This window comes from Cyprinodon tularosa, unplaced genomic scaffold, assembly GCF_016077235.1.
Source record: "Cyprinodon tularosa strain WSP-4 unplaced genomic scaffold, ASM1607723v1 ctg556, whole genome shotgun sequence".
Classification (NCBI taxonomy): Eukaryota; Metazoa; Chordata; class Actinopteri; order Cyprinodontiformes; family Cyprinodontidae; genus Cyprinodon; species Cyprinodon tularosa.
The window spans coordinates 232,301-248,054 of NW_024039292.1; the positions used below are offsets into that span (position 1 = coordinate 232,301).

At 39.3% G+C, this 15,754-nt stretch overlaps 1 protein-coding gene across 3 annotated transcripts in view; it reads left to right on the forward strand.

Annotated features, from left to right (window-relative positions):
* The window catches only part of otud7b (OTU deubiquitinase 7B), a 73,017-nt gene that overhangs the window by 12,379 nt on the left and 44,884 nt on the right, over positions 1 to 15,754 (forward strand). The window contains exon 1 of one of the 3 annotated variants that reach the window (XM_038305333.1): positions 11,895 to 11,983. The exons of the other annotated variants lie outside the window; for them this stretch is intronic. The gene's annotated coding sequence lies outside the window, so the exon portion shown is untranslated. Of the gene's footprint in view, positions 1 to 11,894; positions 11,984 to 15,754 lie in introns of those variants that run through there. 3 annotated transcript variants of the gene reach the window in all.

Genomic DNA, 15,754 nt, shown 5'->3' on the forward strand with positions numbered 1-15,754 from the left:
GGTAGACAGAGTGGTTCTATTTTTTTTGCTTTATCTTCTGATAAAAATGTAAATTCTTGGTAAAGCAAGCACTTGTTATCCTGATTAAATCAGATCATAATAAATGTGATCTTCTTGTTTCTCCCCTGTATAAAAACGGGTATCTAACAGGGTACTTGAAAAGATAGATATTCATAAGATAAGAACCGACCAAACACAAGGGATGAGCTGGAGGCATCTGTGAAGCGCTCAGATCTGTCTTTATAAGTTTACTTAAGGATGAGCTACTTCAGCTTGTAAGAAAAAAAAAGGAAAAGAAGAAGTTTCCGGTTCAGATGTGGAGACATTACATGGGCAGCCCTGATAAAAGCAGGACAGCAGGAGTAATCCCACACATGGCCTAACGATGAGCCTAATGACGTCACTCAGAGTGACGTGGGGTCAGTCCTCGGTGTACTCGGCCTGGCCTGCAGCACACGGGGATTCACGTGAGCCTGCAGACGGCTGATTAAATCTAGAAGAGTCCAGTTCCTTCGAATACTGCTTCGTTGAACAGGAGTGGAATCAGTCTGCAACCCAAAGAAATGTCTCCTTTTTAGAGTATCGATGTACTTTTTAAAAGTGTACTGTCTGCTTTCACAAAGTGGAGTAATCCCATGTACTTTTTAAACAGCTTCACTAAACTTAATGTTTGTGTTTAATAGAAAATGTCCCATATACCTTCAGGCTTTTCATGCTGATTAAACTGGCAGGCATTACACTAGCCATTAAATGAGATTTGTGTAATAATAAGCACTCTATTTATACACAAAGCAAATATGATATTTTGGCATCAAAATTAACTCACTGACATTAAGATGCTCAAATCCCATGAAACCCTTTGGTGCAAAATGACGGCTGACTTCTTAAAATATATATATATATATATATATATATATATATATATATATATATATATATATATATATATATATATATATATATATATATTTCACAAAATCCACGGTACGGTTTCGGTATATATTAATTGTTACACCGAAATCCCATAAAAATTTATGAAATTAATGAGAGAAAAAAAAATCATGAATTGTAATTATTTTTAATGATCCGCGGAAACCCTGGATCATTTCCGCATGTTTTGCTGCTTTGAATTTAATCGTCTGGCGCATGCCCTCTACGATCTCCAAGGAAATCAGAGCGGAGCGGACGGGAGCCACAGCGGAGGCTGTAGACAGCTCCAGGCCGCCTGCGCAAAGCAAGGCGGCCTGGAGTGCTGACGGAGTATGTGGGATTTCGGGGTTAGCCTGACATGTTGGTCGTGTTGCTGTTAGCATAAACAAAGCATGTTGCACAATGCTTGCACACTGTTGCACTTTTATCCACAACTTTCTTTCCGCCGTCATCGTAGGTCACTCTATACACTGCTGGCCTCTGGACAATCTCCTTACTCACTCTGCTCTTTCTTATACGGCAATAAACATTAAAAATGTTGAAAGCAACAGTTTAAGATAAAATTAGGAAAAGAAGCAGTGAAAAGTTCTGTCACATTTAACTTTAAAGACTAATTTATGTCATAGACATTTTTATTAGAATGTCCACTATCTATTTTGACCAAAATACATATTTTATATATATGTGGAGAATAATTTTGAGCACAAAGTATGTGCAGAAATTAAAGTGGGTTAGGTTTATTCCAAAAATACACTAACTAGATAATGTCAGAGGCAGCAATCTTTTAAATCATTGCTAACTTTTTTAACATATTAATATATCGGCATATATTACCTTGTAATCATTTAAGGAACCAGTGTTATTTTGCAAACAACTTTCCACAAATTCCATGGTTTGTTTGGGAAAAGCAGGAGTCAGGACTGTTGCTAGGCAATGGATCGCTTCGAACCTTTTGCATAAATGTGCAAAAGCATGGCTTCCCAAGCTGCTTCATTCACACTAGAGCAGTTCACGCTAAATTAGCGATATGATGCCAGGTCTTGACCTAGTAAATAAATCCGGTTATACACTTTGCGATATTTTCAATCGTTGCACATATTACAGCTGAAACTGTACGACGAAACCACAGAGTTTAAAGGCCACAGCTCACTATGCATGTGTGCAGCCCGACACGCTGATGCGACCTACCACTCACACTGTACATTCAAAAACCACATGCGATGAGAGCGTTCACTGCTCTGCCTTCACCTCCTGCTACTAGATGGAGATAGCTGAAGTTGAAACAAGCTGAACTTTTCTGTGAAATAACGACGCTGTAACCAATCAGGCACTAGTTGTAGACAAGGTTTTTTGTAACTTAAAATGGAATAAAAAGTTAAATAATAACAAAGGTAGAAATAAGGAATGCTCTAAAGAGGTTTTACACACAATGTTTTGAACATGTCTAACTTTTCCTGACCAATCTCTGGCAGACACTTCATCTGTAAAAGGTTAACTACCTCCTTTTAGCTTTTCTATATCAGATTTTTTTTTTTGTCGCTTTTTTGCAGCTCAGAATGATGGAGGGACATTTCAGCTGTTTTAGCTACTTTTAAATAGAGTTGGAGACTTTGGGGTAGTTATTGTTGGACTTCTGACTGAAAGTGTGCTCTGCGTGATGTGGTCTCTGTGTGGAATGTGATAATGATCCTTTAAAGCCCTCTCTACCAGAGTCTGCTTCATGTGGCTGTTAATTAGCACTCTGTGAGCAGTGATTACTGGGCCGGACTGCAGTAATGTGCCTCGGGCTCACATTAGGAACCTCTGAGGCATCTCTGAACACAGACACAACAGCTAAAGTTTGTTCGAACGATTAAAAAAACTTGGAGGTGATAGCATTATACCTCCTTAGTATGGAGTGAATTTTTTACCATTATTGTTCCAAAGAACACTTTTTTTGAAAATGGAGAAAAATGCTACTCAGAAATGAAACTTAAAAAAAAAAAAAGTCTTAAAATTAGTATTTTGTATTATCTGGGGCCGGGTCGCAGTGGCAGCAGACTTGGCAGAGACTCTCAGACTTCCCTCTCCCCAGACTCCTCCTCCAACTCCCCTGAAAGATGCCCAAGGTGCTCCCAGGCCAGTCGATAGACCACCCGCTGAGAACCGATCTGTTCTTTACGACTGTTTAAACATCATGCTAGAACGGTTCCTCGCCTCCTGGTGACGATCTACGGTACTACTGCTCTCTAGAGGGAGGCAAGCAAATCATCATGGTGCCGTTTAGGAAGTTTGCAGAGAGTCAGACGAAGAAGGCAGCCTTTGGTGAATTCACTTGACAGAGTCGGCTTTTGGGAAGTGGATACGAAAAAAGATAGTCTAATCAGGGCTTCCAGACGCAGGAAACAAAGACAGACGTTGAGGTTCATCACACTGCTAAGCAGAATCATCCCTGGAAATCATGTGGCGCAGGCGCATGATTGACAATAAGAATTTAACATTGTCAGGTGATTCGTATCAAAATAAGATAAAATAAATCTTTCAAACAACCATCATCTGCTTGAGGACACATTTTCTAAGATTTGGCAACACGTTGACGTTTGTATTAAGGACCAGTAGAGCTTTGGTCACGGGGTGAAGAGCTTTATCCGTCGGCCTCATTCAGGGCAGCCTCTTCCCTCCCTTTAAAAGGGAGTTTGTTGTCTCACGCTGTGGCATGCTGTGTACTGCTTCGGGGGAACAGAGGATTCAGACGTCTCTGCTGCATGCTCCGCTACACCATGACATCAGCTCTCAGGCACTGATAAACACTCATGCTCCAAATCTACTGGCCGCTTCGGTAGACTGGATTTAGCACTTATTACTTTGCTCCAGTGAATATAGGCAAAAGCACACACTGAGCTCAAAGAACTCAGAACAAAACACTCGCATAACTTTAGGCACTGTTTATTTTTACCTGGATTTTCATCAGAGACCCAGTTTTCTCTTTGGTCACTTCCATTTCCAAATGGGAGCCACAGGATAAGGAAAATTAGCAGGATGATGTTTCTTTTAATGACAGCTTGATGATTTTTACAAACAAATGTCATCTAATTGCTTGTTAATGAGCATGACGGACACTAACAAGAGGTTAGATGTTTCATTTTTCTATCAAAATAAACTGGTCTTATTAGAGATGCATAATATATATTAGTTCCAAAAAGTAAAACATGTTTCCATGTTTGTAGATGTTTTGCTTCCCATCCAGGAAGCTTTTTCAATTCAAAATGTCAGAAACAGCGTTGAGTTTGGCTTTCGTGATTTGTTGCTGCCATGTTAGCGTTTCACTGCAGATTTTTTTGTTGTACCACTTTGCTCTTCTCTGGTAGCATCACTCTGTGTCCTTTAACCCCACATATTTTCAGTGTGAGGTTAAAGGACACAGAGTTTACTGGGCATGTAAAAAGTCACCTATTTCCGTCATTTTCCACCAATATTTACTGGCCCTCCCAAACAACTCACATCTTTGCCACTTAAGCTGAGTGCTCCCACATCTCTTCCTTCATGGACTTTAATTCCGACATTAAAGTCAGAATCTTGAGAAAAAGTCAGAATTCTGACCTTTTTCCAATATTAAACTGAAAAAAACTTTTTAAATTTTTTTTCAGTGGCTCTAATCCTCTTCTGTAGTATTCATTACCAATCTAATGAATAAATATTCTTTTACCCATTTTTGACAAAAAGGGTAATTGCAAAAACACTCTTTTAGGGAGCATTATGCAGAGCAGGCTAGTTTCACGTGCGGCAGTTTTGGTGAACGTATCAGCGTTTTAGTTCTCGGTGAGGTAAACATAATTTCTAAAGGGAAATAAGTAGGGCTGCAACTAACGATTATTTTAAAAATTGATGAATCGGCCGATTATTTTTCCGATTAATCGATGAATCGGACAAAAAATATTTTTTATATTAACCTCTTTATTCCAAAATAAACATTTTAGACAGAACAAACAAGCGCAGGTTGCTCATTAACTGTCCTGGTGCAATATGAAAAATAAATGTTTGTGTTAAAACTACGCAAACTTACATGAGAAATGTAGCTGTACATCCACAAAATATAGGCTACTTTGTTTCATAAAGCGCAAAAAAAGACTTTTTTTTTAAAGCCCCTAAGGGGTTCAAACAATAGGTCCCCCCATTTCAACAAATGAGTTTTTTTTAGACTAGAAGAGTTCTGCCTTTTAAGACAGGAAAGTAAAGTTGCTACTTGAGAAAATACTGAACCATAGAGATAAAAATAGCCCTGTGATTCAAATTATAAATTGTATTTGGAATAAAAATGAGAGAACTAGGGGTGCTAAAAAACACATCCTCCAAAGACAGATATTTACATGGGAATGTGGCAGATAATTAATTGACATATTACTGATCTTGCTGGATTTTATTCTGCTTTACTTCCATAAATTGCAGGATCTTCTTTACTTTATCTTTGCCAGAAGATTTAAACTTTAAAAGCCTTGCCCTCATAATTTGCAAATTTATTTATTTATAAAGAAAATATAAACGCTGCTTAAGCTAATTCAAATGAAATTAAAAGTAAAATAAGTAGCCAACCTTATCACTGTCTGTAACCTACTAACAAGGTAAGGAAAGCATCAGATGAGCTACCTGAGAAACTAACGTTACGTTTCCCCACTTTAAAATGAAACAAACATGATGGTTCATCCTGCTGATCAGCTCTTTTCACTGCCATTGAAGGCTCCAACGTGTTTTCTTTTCAAGTGCTGCGTCATAACAGTGGTGCTTCCGTGCCATGTTCATGTTTTTTACAAAAGTTGCATGTTACGACTTTTTTCACTTTACAAAGCGCAGGCTATTTTAATTATTGTGATCAATTTGCGCCGTCAATCCCGGGGCATGCGCGCTTAATTTGCAGTCTGGACGCTGAGGGTAAACTCCTCACTAAAATCCTGCGGCTCTGACTGCCACGCTGAGAGGGATTCCTGTGGGAGAGGGAGAAAGGCGTTGGGATGGGGGAGGCGCCCCATGGCAGCAGCTGCCGCTGGAGGACAAGAGTAGGAACGATACATGCTTTCACGTAAGAGTCTCCAAAAGCCGCCAGTGACACCGTAAAAAGTCGCCAGATTTGTCGCTAGTCGCTTTTTAAAAAAATAGTCGCTGGAGGGGTCTGAAAAGTCGCTGAGTTGGCAACACTGCAACTGCGGCGCTGACTCGCTCCGCCATATTTTTTTTTCTTCCCCGGGATGACGGCGGCGGCGGATGACGCATTAATCGCGCGACACAACTAATCGATGATTAAATTCGTTGCCAACGCTTTTAAAAGTCGATTTTTATCGATTTTATCGATTCGTTGTTGCAGCCCTACTTCAAACTTTGGAAACCAAGTCCAGTGGATTTTTTTGAACTTTTACGGAATGACACATTTATATTTCTGAGGTGTATCTGTGATTGAGGCCTAAAAATAAATTGGATACAAAACACCTCCCATTAGCCAGTCTGTTTTAACTTTAAGCTCTATATAGCCACTTGCTTTCATCTGTAGAAGTGAAATCTATTTAGCAAAAACACTAAATGTATATATATTGATTTCATAGGCAGAGGAGAACAATAAGGCTTGGAGCATCTGCAGTGTTAGCCGTGGCTCCAGCATCAGCAAGGCAAAAAAACAAAGAAAAGCACCCAATTTGTAAAAGCACCCAATATCGATATTTGTGTCGTCCCTCCGGCTTTGTACTGAACATAAACAAACTGGCCTTGCCTTGCCTTGCCTTGGAATGTTGGCAGCGGATGAACAGGGAACCTGAAGTAACCTTCGGTAAAAACAAATTTAAAAAAAAATCAGCAGAACAAATTACTCTTGGCACAAAGAACCTAAAATTTGCTGCAGCTTTTAATAAACACAATACCTCAATTAAATCTCGGGTTTAGGGAATGAAGTCTGGATGTTAGCAAGTGATCCTGGTTGTCGTGGTTCAAAATCCAAAGTGGTTTCTAATGTAGAATGGTTTTATTTTGAAAGACTGAACAAAAAAGTGAATAATCCAGTTTTTTCCCCCAGACGTCATTAGATCACCTAACTTTGTTTCTTGGATTATATACCTCTTGAAACAGTTTTAATATGTGATTCACTAAAGCCTAAATAATCTGGTGTCTTTCACCTCATTTTGCCTTTTGTTTTCATTTAGAGGAGAAAGTTAAGTCACACGTTTCCGAGCCGCCAAACAGGTTAGAGAGGCTGCTGGAGGGAAAATAGACTGTGCAGATATTTCTTTGATGACTGAGCAACATTTGGACGCCAACGGCTCCGCTGGCATCGCCTCCGAGTTGGAACTCTTAGTGTGGAATCTCTGACATCAGCTGTGTGCTCACAGTGGTGTTGTCTTTCACTTTATACCACCCAGCTGGTGGTTCAGGCCCTCATCCGGGCAGATGAGTGTCATTTCTGCTGATCTTATCCACCTTGTTTAGATTATGTTTGCTTCTTTCAGGATCTGTGGGATGTTTGACACTGTGAGTGCAGGCTTAGCAAAGCAGTGAGAAAATTGTTAGTGTCCTTATATGGGAAGAAGATAGACAGGTTTTCTGCAAATACATCCAGATTGTGTTCTCCACTCAAGACACAGTCCATCTTGGATTTACTTACATAAGGAAGCTCTTTTTTTTTCTCTAGCTAATGGTATTAAAACAGTCCATTTGCCATTTTAATCGAATGTCACTAATAGCTCTCTGGATGTTCTGTTTAACTGCAGTTCAGGGGGTTTTATTGATTTCCCTTCAGTGACCAGCTTGCTAGTGTATTTCCTTTTGTCTGGAGAAATGGTCGCAGTCCAATTTACTTTATTGATTTCCTCTATGTAACCAATTACAACAGGAAAGATTGGTTCCTTCTGTTAGTTTTTTTTGTTTTGTTGTTTTTTTCCTCTTTTTTTTTTAACCTAATATTTTGGGAATTTCACAGTTACCAGTTATGGAACCTCTGTGTTTTAGCTTTTAGTTAAAGGAATAGTACACCCAAAACATGATTAGCCTTCATTTTCTACTCACCCCCATGCTGAGCAACACTCTGGAGTACTTTTTTGATATCTCAAATGCATCTGGAGATCTGGGAGGCTTCTTGCTGTCTGCTGACATTCAAATAATGGAGGTCTATGGCGCCCGAGACAGAAAGGTCCATAAAAGTCCACAAAAAACGTGTCAATATTCCTCCATACTGCTCGTCTAATGTATTCCAAGTGTCCTGAGTGGGTAGCATCCATAATTTACTCGAAACAAAGTCATTTAGAATGTTTTTAGAGCATAAACAGTAGTGTATAGGATTTCCTAAAAGCGAGTTCACGAGTCTACGGAAACCGCGGCAGACCAAACCAGATGAAAGTGCGCATTCAGCTTGGCAAAGAACTCATGCTCTTCCTCAACACTAAAGTCCTCAGACATTTTTCTTTCGTTGTTTCTTTCTTTGCACAGGTAAACAGCACATTTCTTCTTCTACGCTTGCATTATCGGCAGAGCAGACGCTGAATGCGCACTTTCATCTATATATATAGATATATATATATAGATATAGATATATATATATATATAGATATATCTCTATAAATATATATATAACTAATTTAGTTATCGATTAATCGTTAACGGAGTAAAGTGACTAAAACATGCCTTTAACTGACAGAGGGACCCACGTTGAGCAGCAATTGTATAAAAATGTATATAAATAATTTGCCTTTAACATAAAAAAAACTTTTTCATATTTCAATATGCTCTATTCAGAATTCCTCAAGCGGAATTTTTTTTATTTGACCTGGTTTAATTCTTTACAAAAACTTTTTAATTAACTTTTTGCCATCTCATTATCAATGGATGCATCATAAAAACAATCAACAGATTAGTCGATTAGCAAATTGATAGTTTAAATATCTCCCAGTTATCATGGATCAAATGATTTTATTATATTTTTTTTATATTAATGGGTTTCTTAGAATTTATTGGTGACAGAAAAGTGATATTTGGAGCAAATGGGCTAGAAAGATTAGCCATGCAGGAATCTTGGATGATTTCTGTTGGAGTAAAAAGGTACAGAGGACACATTTCTCATATTGACCAAAAAGAGTGAAAAAAAACAATGTATGCAAGCGTATAGAAAAGTTTGTAAAGGCATTGATGTCTCTGGATTTCCTTCATTTTTGGAGATCTGTGATTTGCAGATCCTTAAGGTGCTTTCACACTGTAAACATTCATTATTCTTTCATAAGACAGAAGCAATGTGTTTTTATCAGCATGCCAATATCAGATTTTAGGTTATAGGTCAAAATCTGTATGTTGGGTTTTTTTTACAGATCAGGTTGGAAAACTGCAATCTGTTCTCTCCTCTTTTACTTCATTAATGATTTCATTGCTTTGTACTTGTGACAGGGTAATGACATTAAAGTTGAATTCTATTTATAATCACGGATTGTTCCTGCTTATGTTTCAACACTGCTGTTTTTCTTTTGTTTTGAATTTACAAAACCAATATTTGTTAAAGAAGAGCAGGATCAGCTGAGCTCTATAGACTAGTCATCTGGTTTCCCACAGAGTTGGGTTTTTATCTTTTGTTTAAAACTTTTTTTTTTCCATGTTTCCCTTCTTTCCTTAGTCGGGCATGGATTGCAGCTGTGATGTAATGAGTCAGTGTAGGCTGACTGGGCTTGGTCAGTTAACCACATTACTGCACACTAGAAGAAAAGGAACTTCTCACCACACCTTTATTTGGTTTCTTTATTTTCACTGAACAGTAAAGTAGACCTGTTATGAACTCTTTAAGACCTACAAACAACAAACAAACTGGCTTTTCTTCAGCATATTTAGTGAAATACCGGTACTAAATACTCTTTCGGACGTGTCAATGCATCGAATCGTCGGCTGTTGGATCGGTGCATCTATAAAAAACGATTATTATTAACACTCCTATGGTCCACTAACCTGACTCCGCCAGATGGATTTGCTCCGCATATCCATCTGGAAACCTTCCGTTGAACTAATTTTGGGAAGGGGCGAAAATACTGGTTAGCTGATTGGCCTATGTTGGTGATAGACGGGCCAAATAAACCAATCAAATCAACGAAGCATATGACGTACTAACAGAGCGACGACGAAGAGGAGCCAATTGATAGATCAAACTCTTGCTGAAACCAGTTGGGAGAAGAGCAAAAACATCTTGTCCTCTGAGAAAAGCCTCCAGAGCAGTGTTTTGCTCTTTGCTCTAAAAATAATTTTATCGGAATACTCTGTAATTCCGATAAAAGTTGCTCAATAGCCACGCTAACGCTAGTTTCATCGGCTGAAGCCGCCATGTTCTTTAGACTGAACTGTCGCGTTTCTCGTTGCGTTACACCTCAACCTGCCTCAAAGCCAACGCTGATTGGACGTTCGTTTGGTGAACTGCTCCAAATTTTGATCTGCGAGCGAAACCTTGAAAGCTCGCGAGATCAGGATGGTCTCACGAGGCTAATGGTCCACACTAGCTAGCTAGTAGCTACCTGTATTTCTTGTTTATTACACCCAAGCAGAGAATCAAAATCCGTCATGGCGCTCTACATCGCCTTGTTATGCTGATGACAGCCAGATGTATGTCCCCCTCAAAAAGGCTGATTCCTACTCTGTTGAACCACTGTTAAAGTGTTTACATGAACTTAAAGCTTGGATGTCTTTAAATTTTCTGAATTTTAATGAAGAAAAGACAGAAGTCATGGTCTTTGGTGGCACATCTGTGACCCCCCCCCCCCCCCCCCCCCCCCAGTTGATCTCAATAGCGCAATACAGTAAACCAATTGTAAGAAACCTCGGGGTAAAAGTGGACTCAGACCTTAAATTTGACAGCCAGATAAAAGCTGTAGTAAAATCTAGCTTTTTCCAGCTAAGGCAGCTGGCAAAGATCAAACCAGTCCTTCAGAGACAGCACTTTGAGACAGTAATCCACGCCTTTGTGACCACTCGGCTGGATTACTGTAATGCACTTTATGTGGGGATTGCTGGGTCCTCAATTGCTCGTCTTCAACTGGTTCAAAATGCTGCTGCGCGTCTTTTAACTGGCACACGCAAGTACGAGCACATTTCACCTATTTTAGCTTCACTCCACTGGCTGCCCATCCATTTTAGGATTCATTTTAAAATTCTTTTATTTACTTTTAAAGCCTTGAATGGCCTTGCCCCAATTTACCTCTCTGAGCTTCTGCACCCCTACACTCCCAGCCGATCTCTCAGGTCAGCTGATCAGCTGCTCCTGACAGTGCCTAAAGCTAGGCTTAAGCTCAGAGGGGATCGAGCGTTTTCTGTTGCAGCTCCAAAACTTTGGAATGCATTGCAGCTGCACATTAGACAGGCCACCTCTCTGTCTCATTTTAAAACTCTTCTTAAAACCCACCTCTTTTCTTTGGCTTTTAACACCATGTAGAGTATTGATTTTATGTACACATGTTGATTTTATGTATACAAATGCATATTTTTATCCTGTGCGGGCTGTGCTTTCATTTTATTTTATTTTATTTACTTTTATTTATTTTAGTTTTTTATCTTTTTGTGCAGCACTTTGGAAACCTTGTGTTTATTTAAACCGTGCTATATAAATAAAGTGGATTGGATTGGATTGTTCATTCACTTCAATGGATGGAAATGCATCTAATTCCAATTTTCTTTTTTTTTTTTTTTTTCAAAAGTTGTCTCAACATTTCAAAATTTGGACAAAAGCACGGCTAGTAGCTCCTAAAGTATAAAGTATCTGTTTAATTTTTGGTTTGCTCTGTAACTGCGATTGTTTTTCCAAGTTGGATTACATAATATTTAGCTTAATTAATGGAACGATTACTCTTGTTTTTTTCCTGACTTGTTTGCCATATGCAGCATTAATTTATGAGGTTTACATGGTGGATCCACAGTATTTTAATCTGTAGTTACGAGAAATGTATTGTTATTATAAGTCATAATTTTAAAACTATCGTTTGTTTGTTTCCACGGGTTCAGAGCTGAGTAAAGCAGACATGTTTGTGCATTTATGGTTTAATGGTCTTCCTGCAGAGTTCACCGCTTCATCTACAGGCTGGTAATTTTCATTTCTATTTCCAGTCTCTGTGCTAAAAACGGAGCAGTTGGGTCACCCTCAGCACTCCCGTTACAACTCCCACCAGTCACATTGCCTCCCCGTGTTTTCTTATGTCCTTAATCTCATTACTCATTTGGTTTTGCAATTCAGAGAGGGCGTGTTGCATTAGCTGAGATCACAGGAAGACTTTATGTTATTGAACTAAAATAGAACTGACACATTTATACGGTCATTTCTTAAGAACGAGCCATTAAAGGCAAGGTTTCCTCCTCGTTTAGATAGGTGGGTAGGAAGAGGGATACTTCTGCTGCATTTGGTCGGGTCAGACCGCAAAGTGTGCAGAAGGGAAAAAAAATGGGTCGGGTTATTGTGAAGTCTGAATACTTCTCATTCTTTAATCCCAGCTCATTTTACTTTTCTTTGTAAAGGAGAGTTTCAGATGACTGAAACCCAGGTGGTCCAAACAATGAAGCAGAGACTCAATGGTTGCTAATGAGCTTCGGTTCAAGGTGCCGTTTCTGTTTGACAGAAATAAACGGCGTGGATATGAAGCTGTTTAAAAGAGGTGCAAGAGAAGGTTCTGTAGAAGTAGGACCTGGACACAGGTAATAAAAACTCAGACTGGGAAACAGATTATATAATCTAGCTCCAGAAAAATATTATTTAAAAAAAGCTGTCAAGTAGTTTTTACATGTATGAAGAATTTGTTTTGGTGATGAGTCGCTACACAGAGATAAGCAAAATGCAGGTAACACAAATACATTTGGGAACTAAAGGAATCTGGAATAAACAAATGGAAGGAAAATAATCAGTGTTTGATACAAATTTCAACACCATGTTGATAAATTTCACAAATCTAAATTGATTATATATTAAGTCAATAATGGTATAAAGAATAGTTTTATTAACGTGAAAAAAACTCCTTTTTCAATCTGTCATGGAAAATGTCTCATCAGAATTACATGATAGTTGAATTACTGTATTAGTCTGAATTTACCGAATTATCCCGAAATCTAAAATGAATGGCAGAAATCCACTGGACTTTGTTTCCAAGTTTGAAGACGTTTAGCTTTTCATTCAGGAAGCTTTTTCAATTCAAAATGTCAGGAATAGTGTTGAGTTCAAGGCTTTATGCTACGTTAACACCGGACGCAGCAGGCGCGGCAGGAGCAGCTAGTCTACATGCAAAGTCAATGGTTGACGCGCGTCAAGGCGCAGCAAAAGGTCCCGCAGCGCGTTTTGAGCAGCAGGCGCTGCGCGTCGGGCGCATTTAAGCATCTGACACGCGTGACGCGCCGCAAACACGCTGGTGCTCGAGATGGAAAAATTGAACTTTTGCTGCTCGACGTGCCGCGTCAACCAATCAGAGAGGCTGATCTAGGAGCTGACAGAGAGACAGACACATCGCTAATGACACAGAGCGCTGTGATCGCTCCTCTGAAACAGTTTATTGACGCATAAATTAACTTAAAATGCAGAAATCTGCCGGCAGAATATGTTTGCTTTTATTACCCTGATGCCTGCAGTTTGGATTATTTAGATGAAAACCACCTTCCAGCCGCTGCGGTGAACCGCGAGGAGGCGACCTGGCCAGAGGCTGCTGTTGAATGGGATTCCTACTGACAGCGCACCGCTGGTATGTGGGGGTCTGAGAACTAATATTAGAAGGCAGGATGGTAATCTGGATGAAATGACTGCAATGATTAAGTTTTCAGGTGGACTTTCTCACTTAAAAACATATTAAAACTACTTTATTCCCACTGATCACAGCAAATACAGCTGCAAGGCAGAGAAAGGATAGTGAAGCTCCGCCCAATGCACATCAGACACACTTTTGCACCGCGCAGCCAGAGCAGCAAAGCTGCTTCAGCCGCGCGTCAGAACTAACTGGTACAAGCAGCAAAAATGAAGCAGCAGACGCGATTTTGCTGCTCTTGCTGTGTCCGGTGTGAATGTAGCATTACGAATGTAGCATTACGAACGGTTCCCCCGCTTCGGAATGGGGGTGGTTAAAGGGAATTGTTGGCCTGGCTGAATAGGCGAGGTCTTCTGTTCCCCTGAAAAGGGGTTTGGGTTGTGATGGTAGCGGGAATCAACTCTATCGCTGCATATTAGGTTTTTGAAAACTGAAATCTGAGTCCACCCCCTCTGTTTAAGGTTGTCTTTTTGTTTTCTTTTTAACGAAGATGGCTTCCTTCATCTAAAACCACCAAAATGACATTTTTCTTCAATATTGATATCATTCCAAATTACTATTTTGTCCTGATATGTTTGAGTATCAATACTAATCGATATTTTTGATAACCATAGTTGCATTTATATGTAAAGCGCCATGTCAGATGGATTAAAAATTAGAAATTTTAATTTAATTTTTTTTTTAAATCCTCAGTTTGCTGACATGGCTTTTTTTATGTATTCGGTGTCGATGATTCCAATGACGGGGAGATAATTAAACCGATTTCTGCCAGGATCTTCTCCTCCGTTGAGTCCGTAATCATTCTCTGGTGAGTTATGAGCGATTGGTTCTGGTCGCTCCAGCGCTCCAAAACAACATCCTGGACCTTCGTCATAGGACCCATGAAAGGTTCTGCTACCTTTTGATTAGCTGACAGACCCTTTATATTGCTAAAACTGGACAAATTTAACGATGAAATCATTGCTCGTCGATTTGGAAATTAATCAACCAGAAAAGCTACACCTGAATTACAGTTTATTCATGTTTAATACAAAACTAAATATCAGTAAAATTAAGGCTGTTTCTCAATTATCAAGAACGCAAGTATGCACTTGTGTCCTTGCCAAGTATGTTCCTAAGAAGAACACAAGAAATTGTGGACTGTGGTAGGTGTGGAGCAGCTTAAATATGGGTCCATTGGAACAGAAGCGTACTCGTGACGTCATCACACGCTCGGCAAATCTGGAGCTGCATTTCACCTTCTGTTATTAATAGTCTCTAGTTCAAGGGTCACCAACTTCTTTAAGGCTGAGGGCTACTTTATGGGTACTGAGTCATAGGATGGGTTACCAATACTGACCTATGAACTAGAGGAGTCAGCATTCACCTGAACTTCATAGATAATAAACATATTTCTATTGTTTCTTTTCATTTTTAACTTGCTTTTAGATATTCTCAATATGAAATCCATATAAATCCTCAAATGTTCTATTGATATGATAAAATGCTTCATAAATGCTTCAAAATAAGAGCTTCAGTAAAAAATAACATTTCCGATTTAGTCCACTGGTGAATTGTTCTCTTTTCAAAAGATGCTGAGGGCACCCCATGTTGTCCTTGAGAGCCCCTTGGTGCCCACGGGCACCACGTTGGTGACCCCTGCTCTAGATAATAATAAATTCTTCCTTTTTTTATTTAGTGGGGTAATAATAATGAACACAGTCAGATAAACACAAATCAAATGAACATTTTGCCAAATAAAAAGAAAAAACTTGCCATCAGAGCCAGCGGTCCTTCAGACACGGCTATGCAGAGAGAGGGCTGCCGCAGACGGCTAACGTTAGCGCTGGCTGCCGTTAACCTCAGAGATCCGCTGGTTGCCGCAGTCCTCTCAACATCGGAATTATTATTTTTTTTTATTGCGTATTAAATTGGTAAGTGGACCATATAGTGAGGCTTAAAAGTATAAGGTTCTGGCCTCAAATAATTTAAAAATGTTCTTTTATAGAACAACAGCACCAAAAAGAGAGCTTTTAACTGAATACTCTGAGCTCTGCGAGTGCTAACCTGGAAGCTGCTGCCGCAGTGCATGCTGG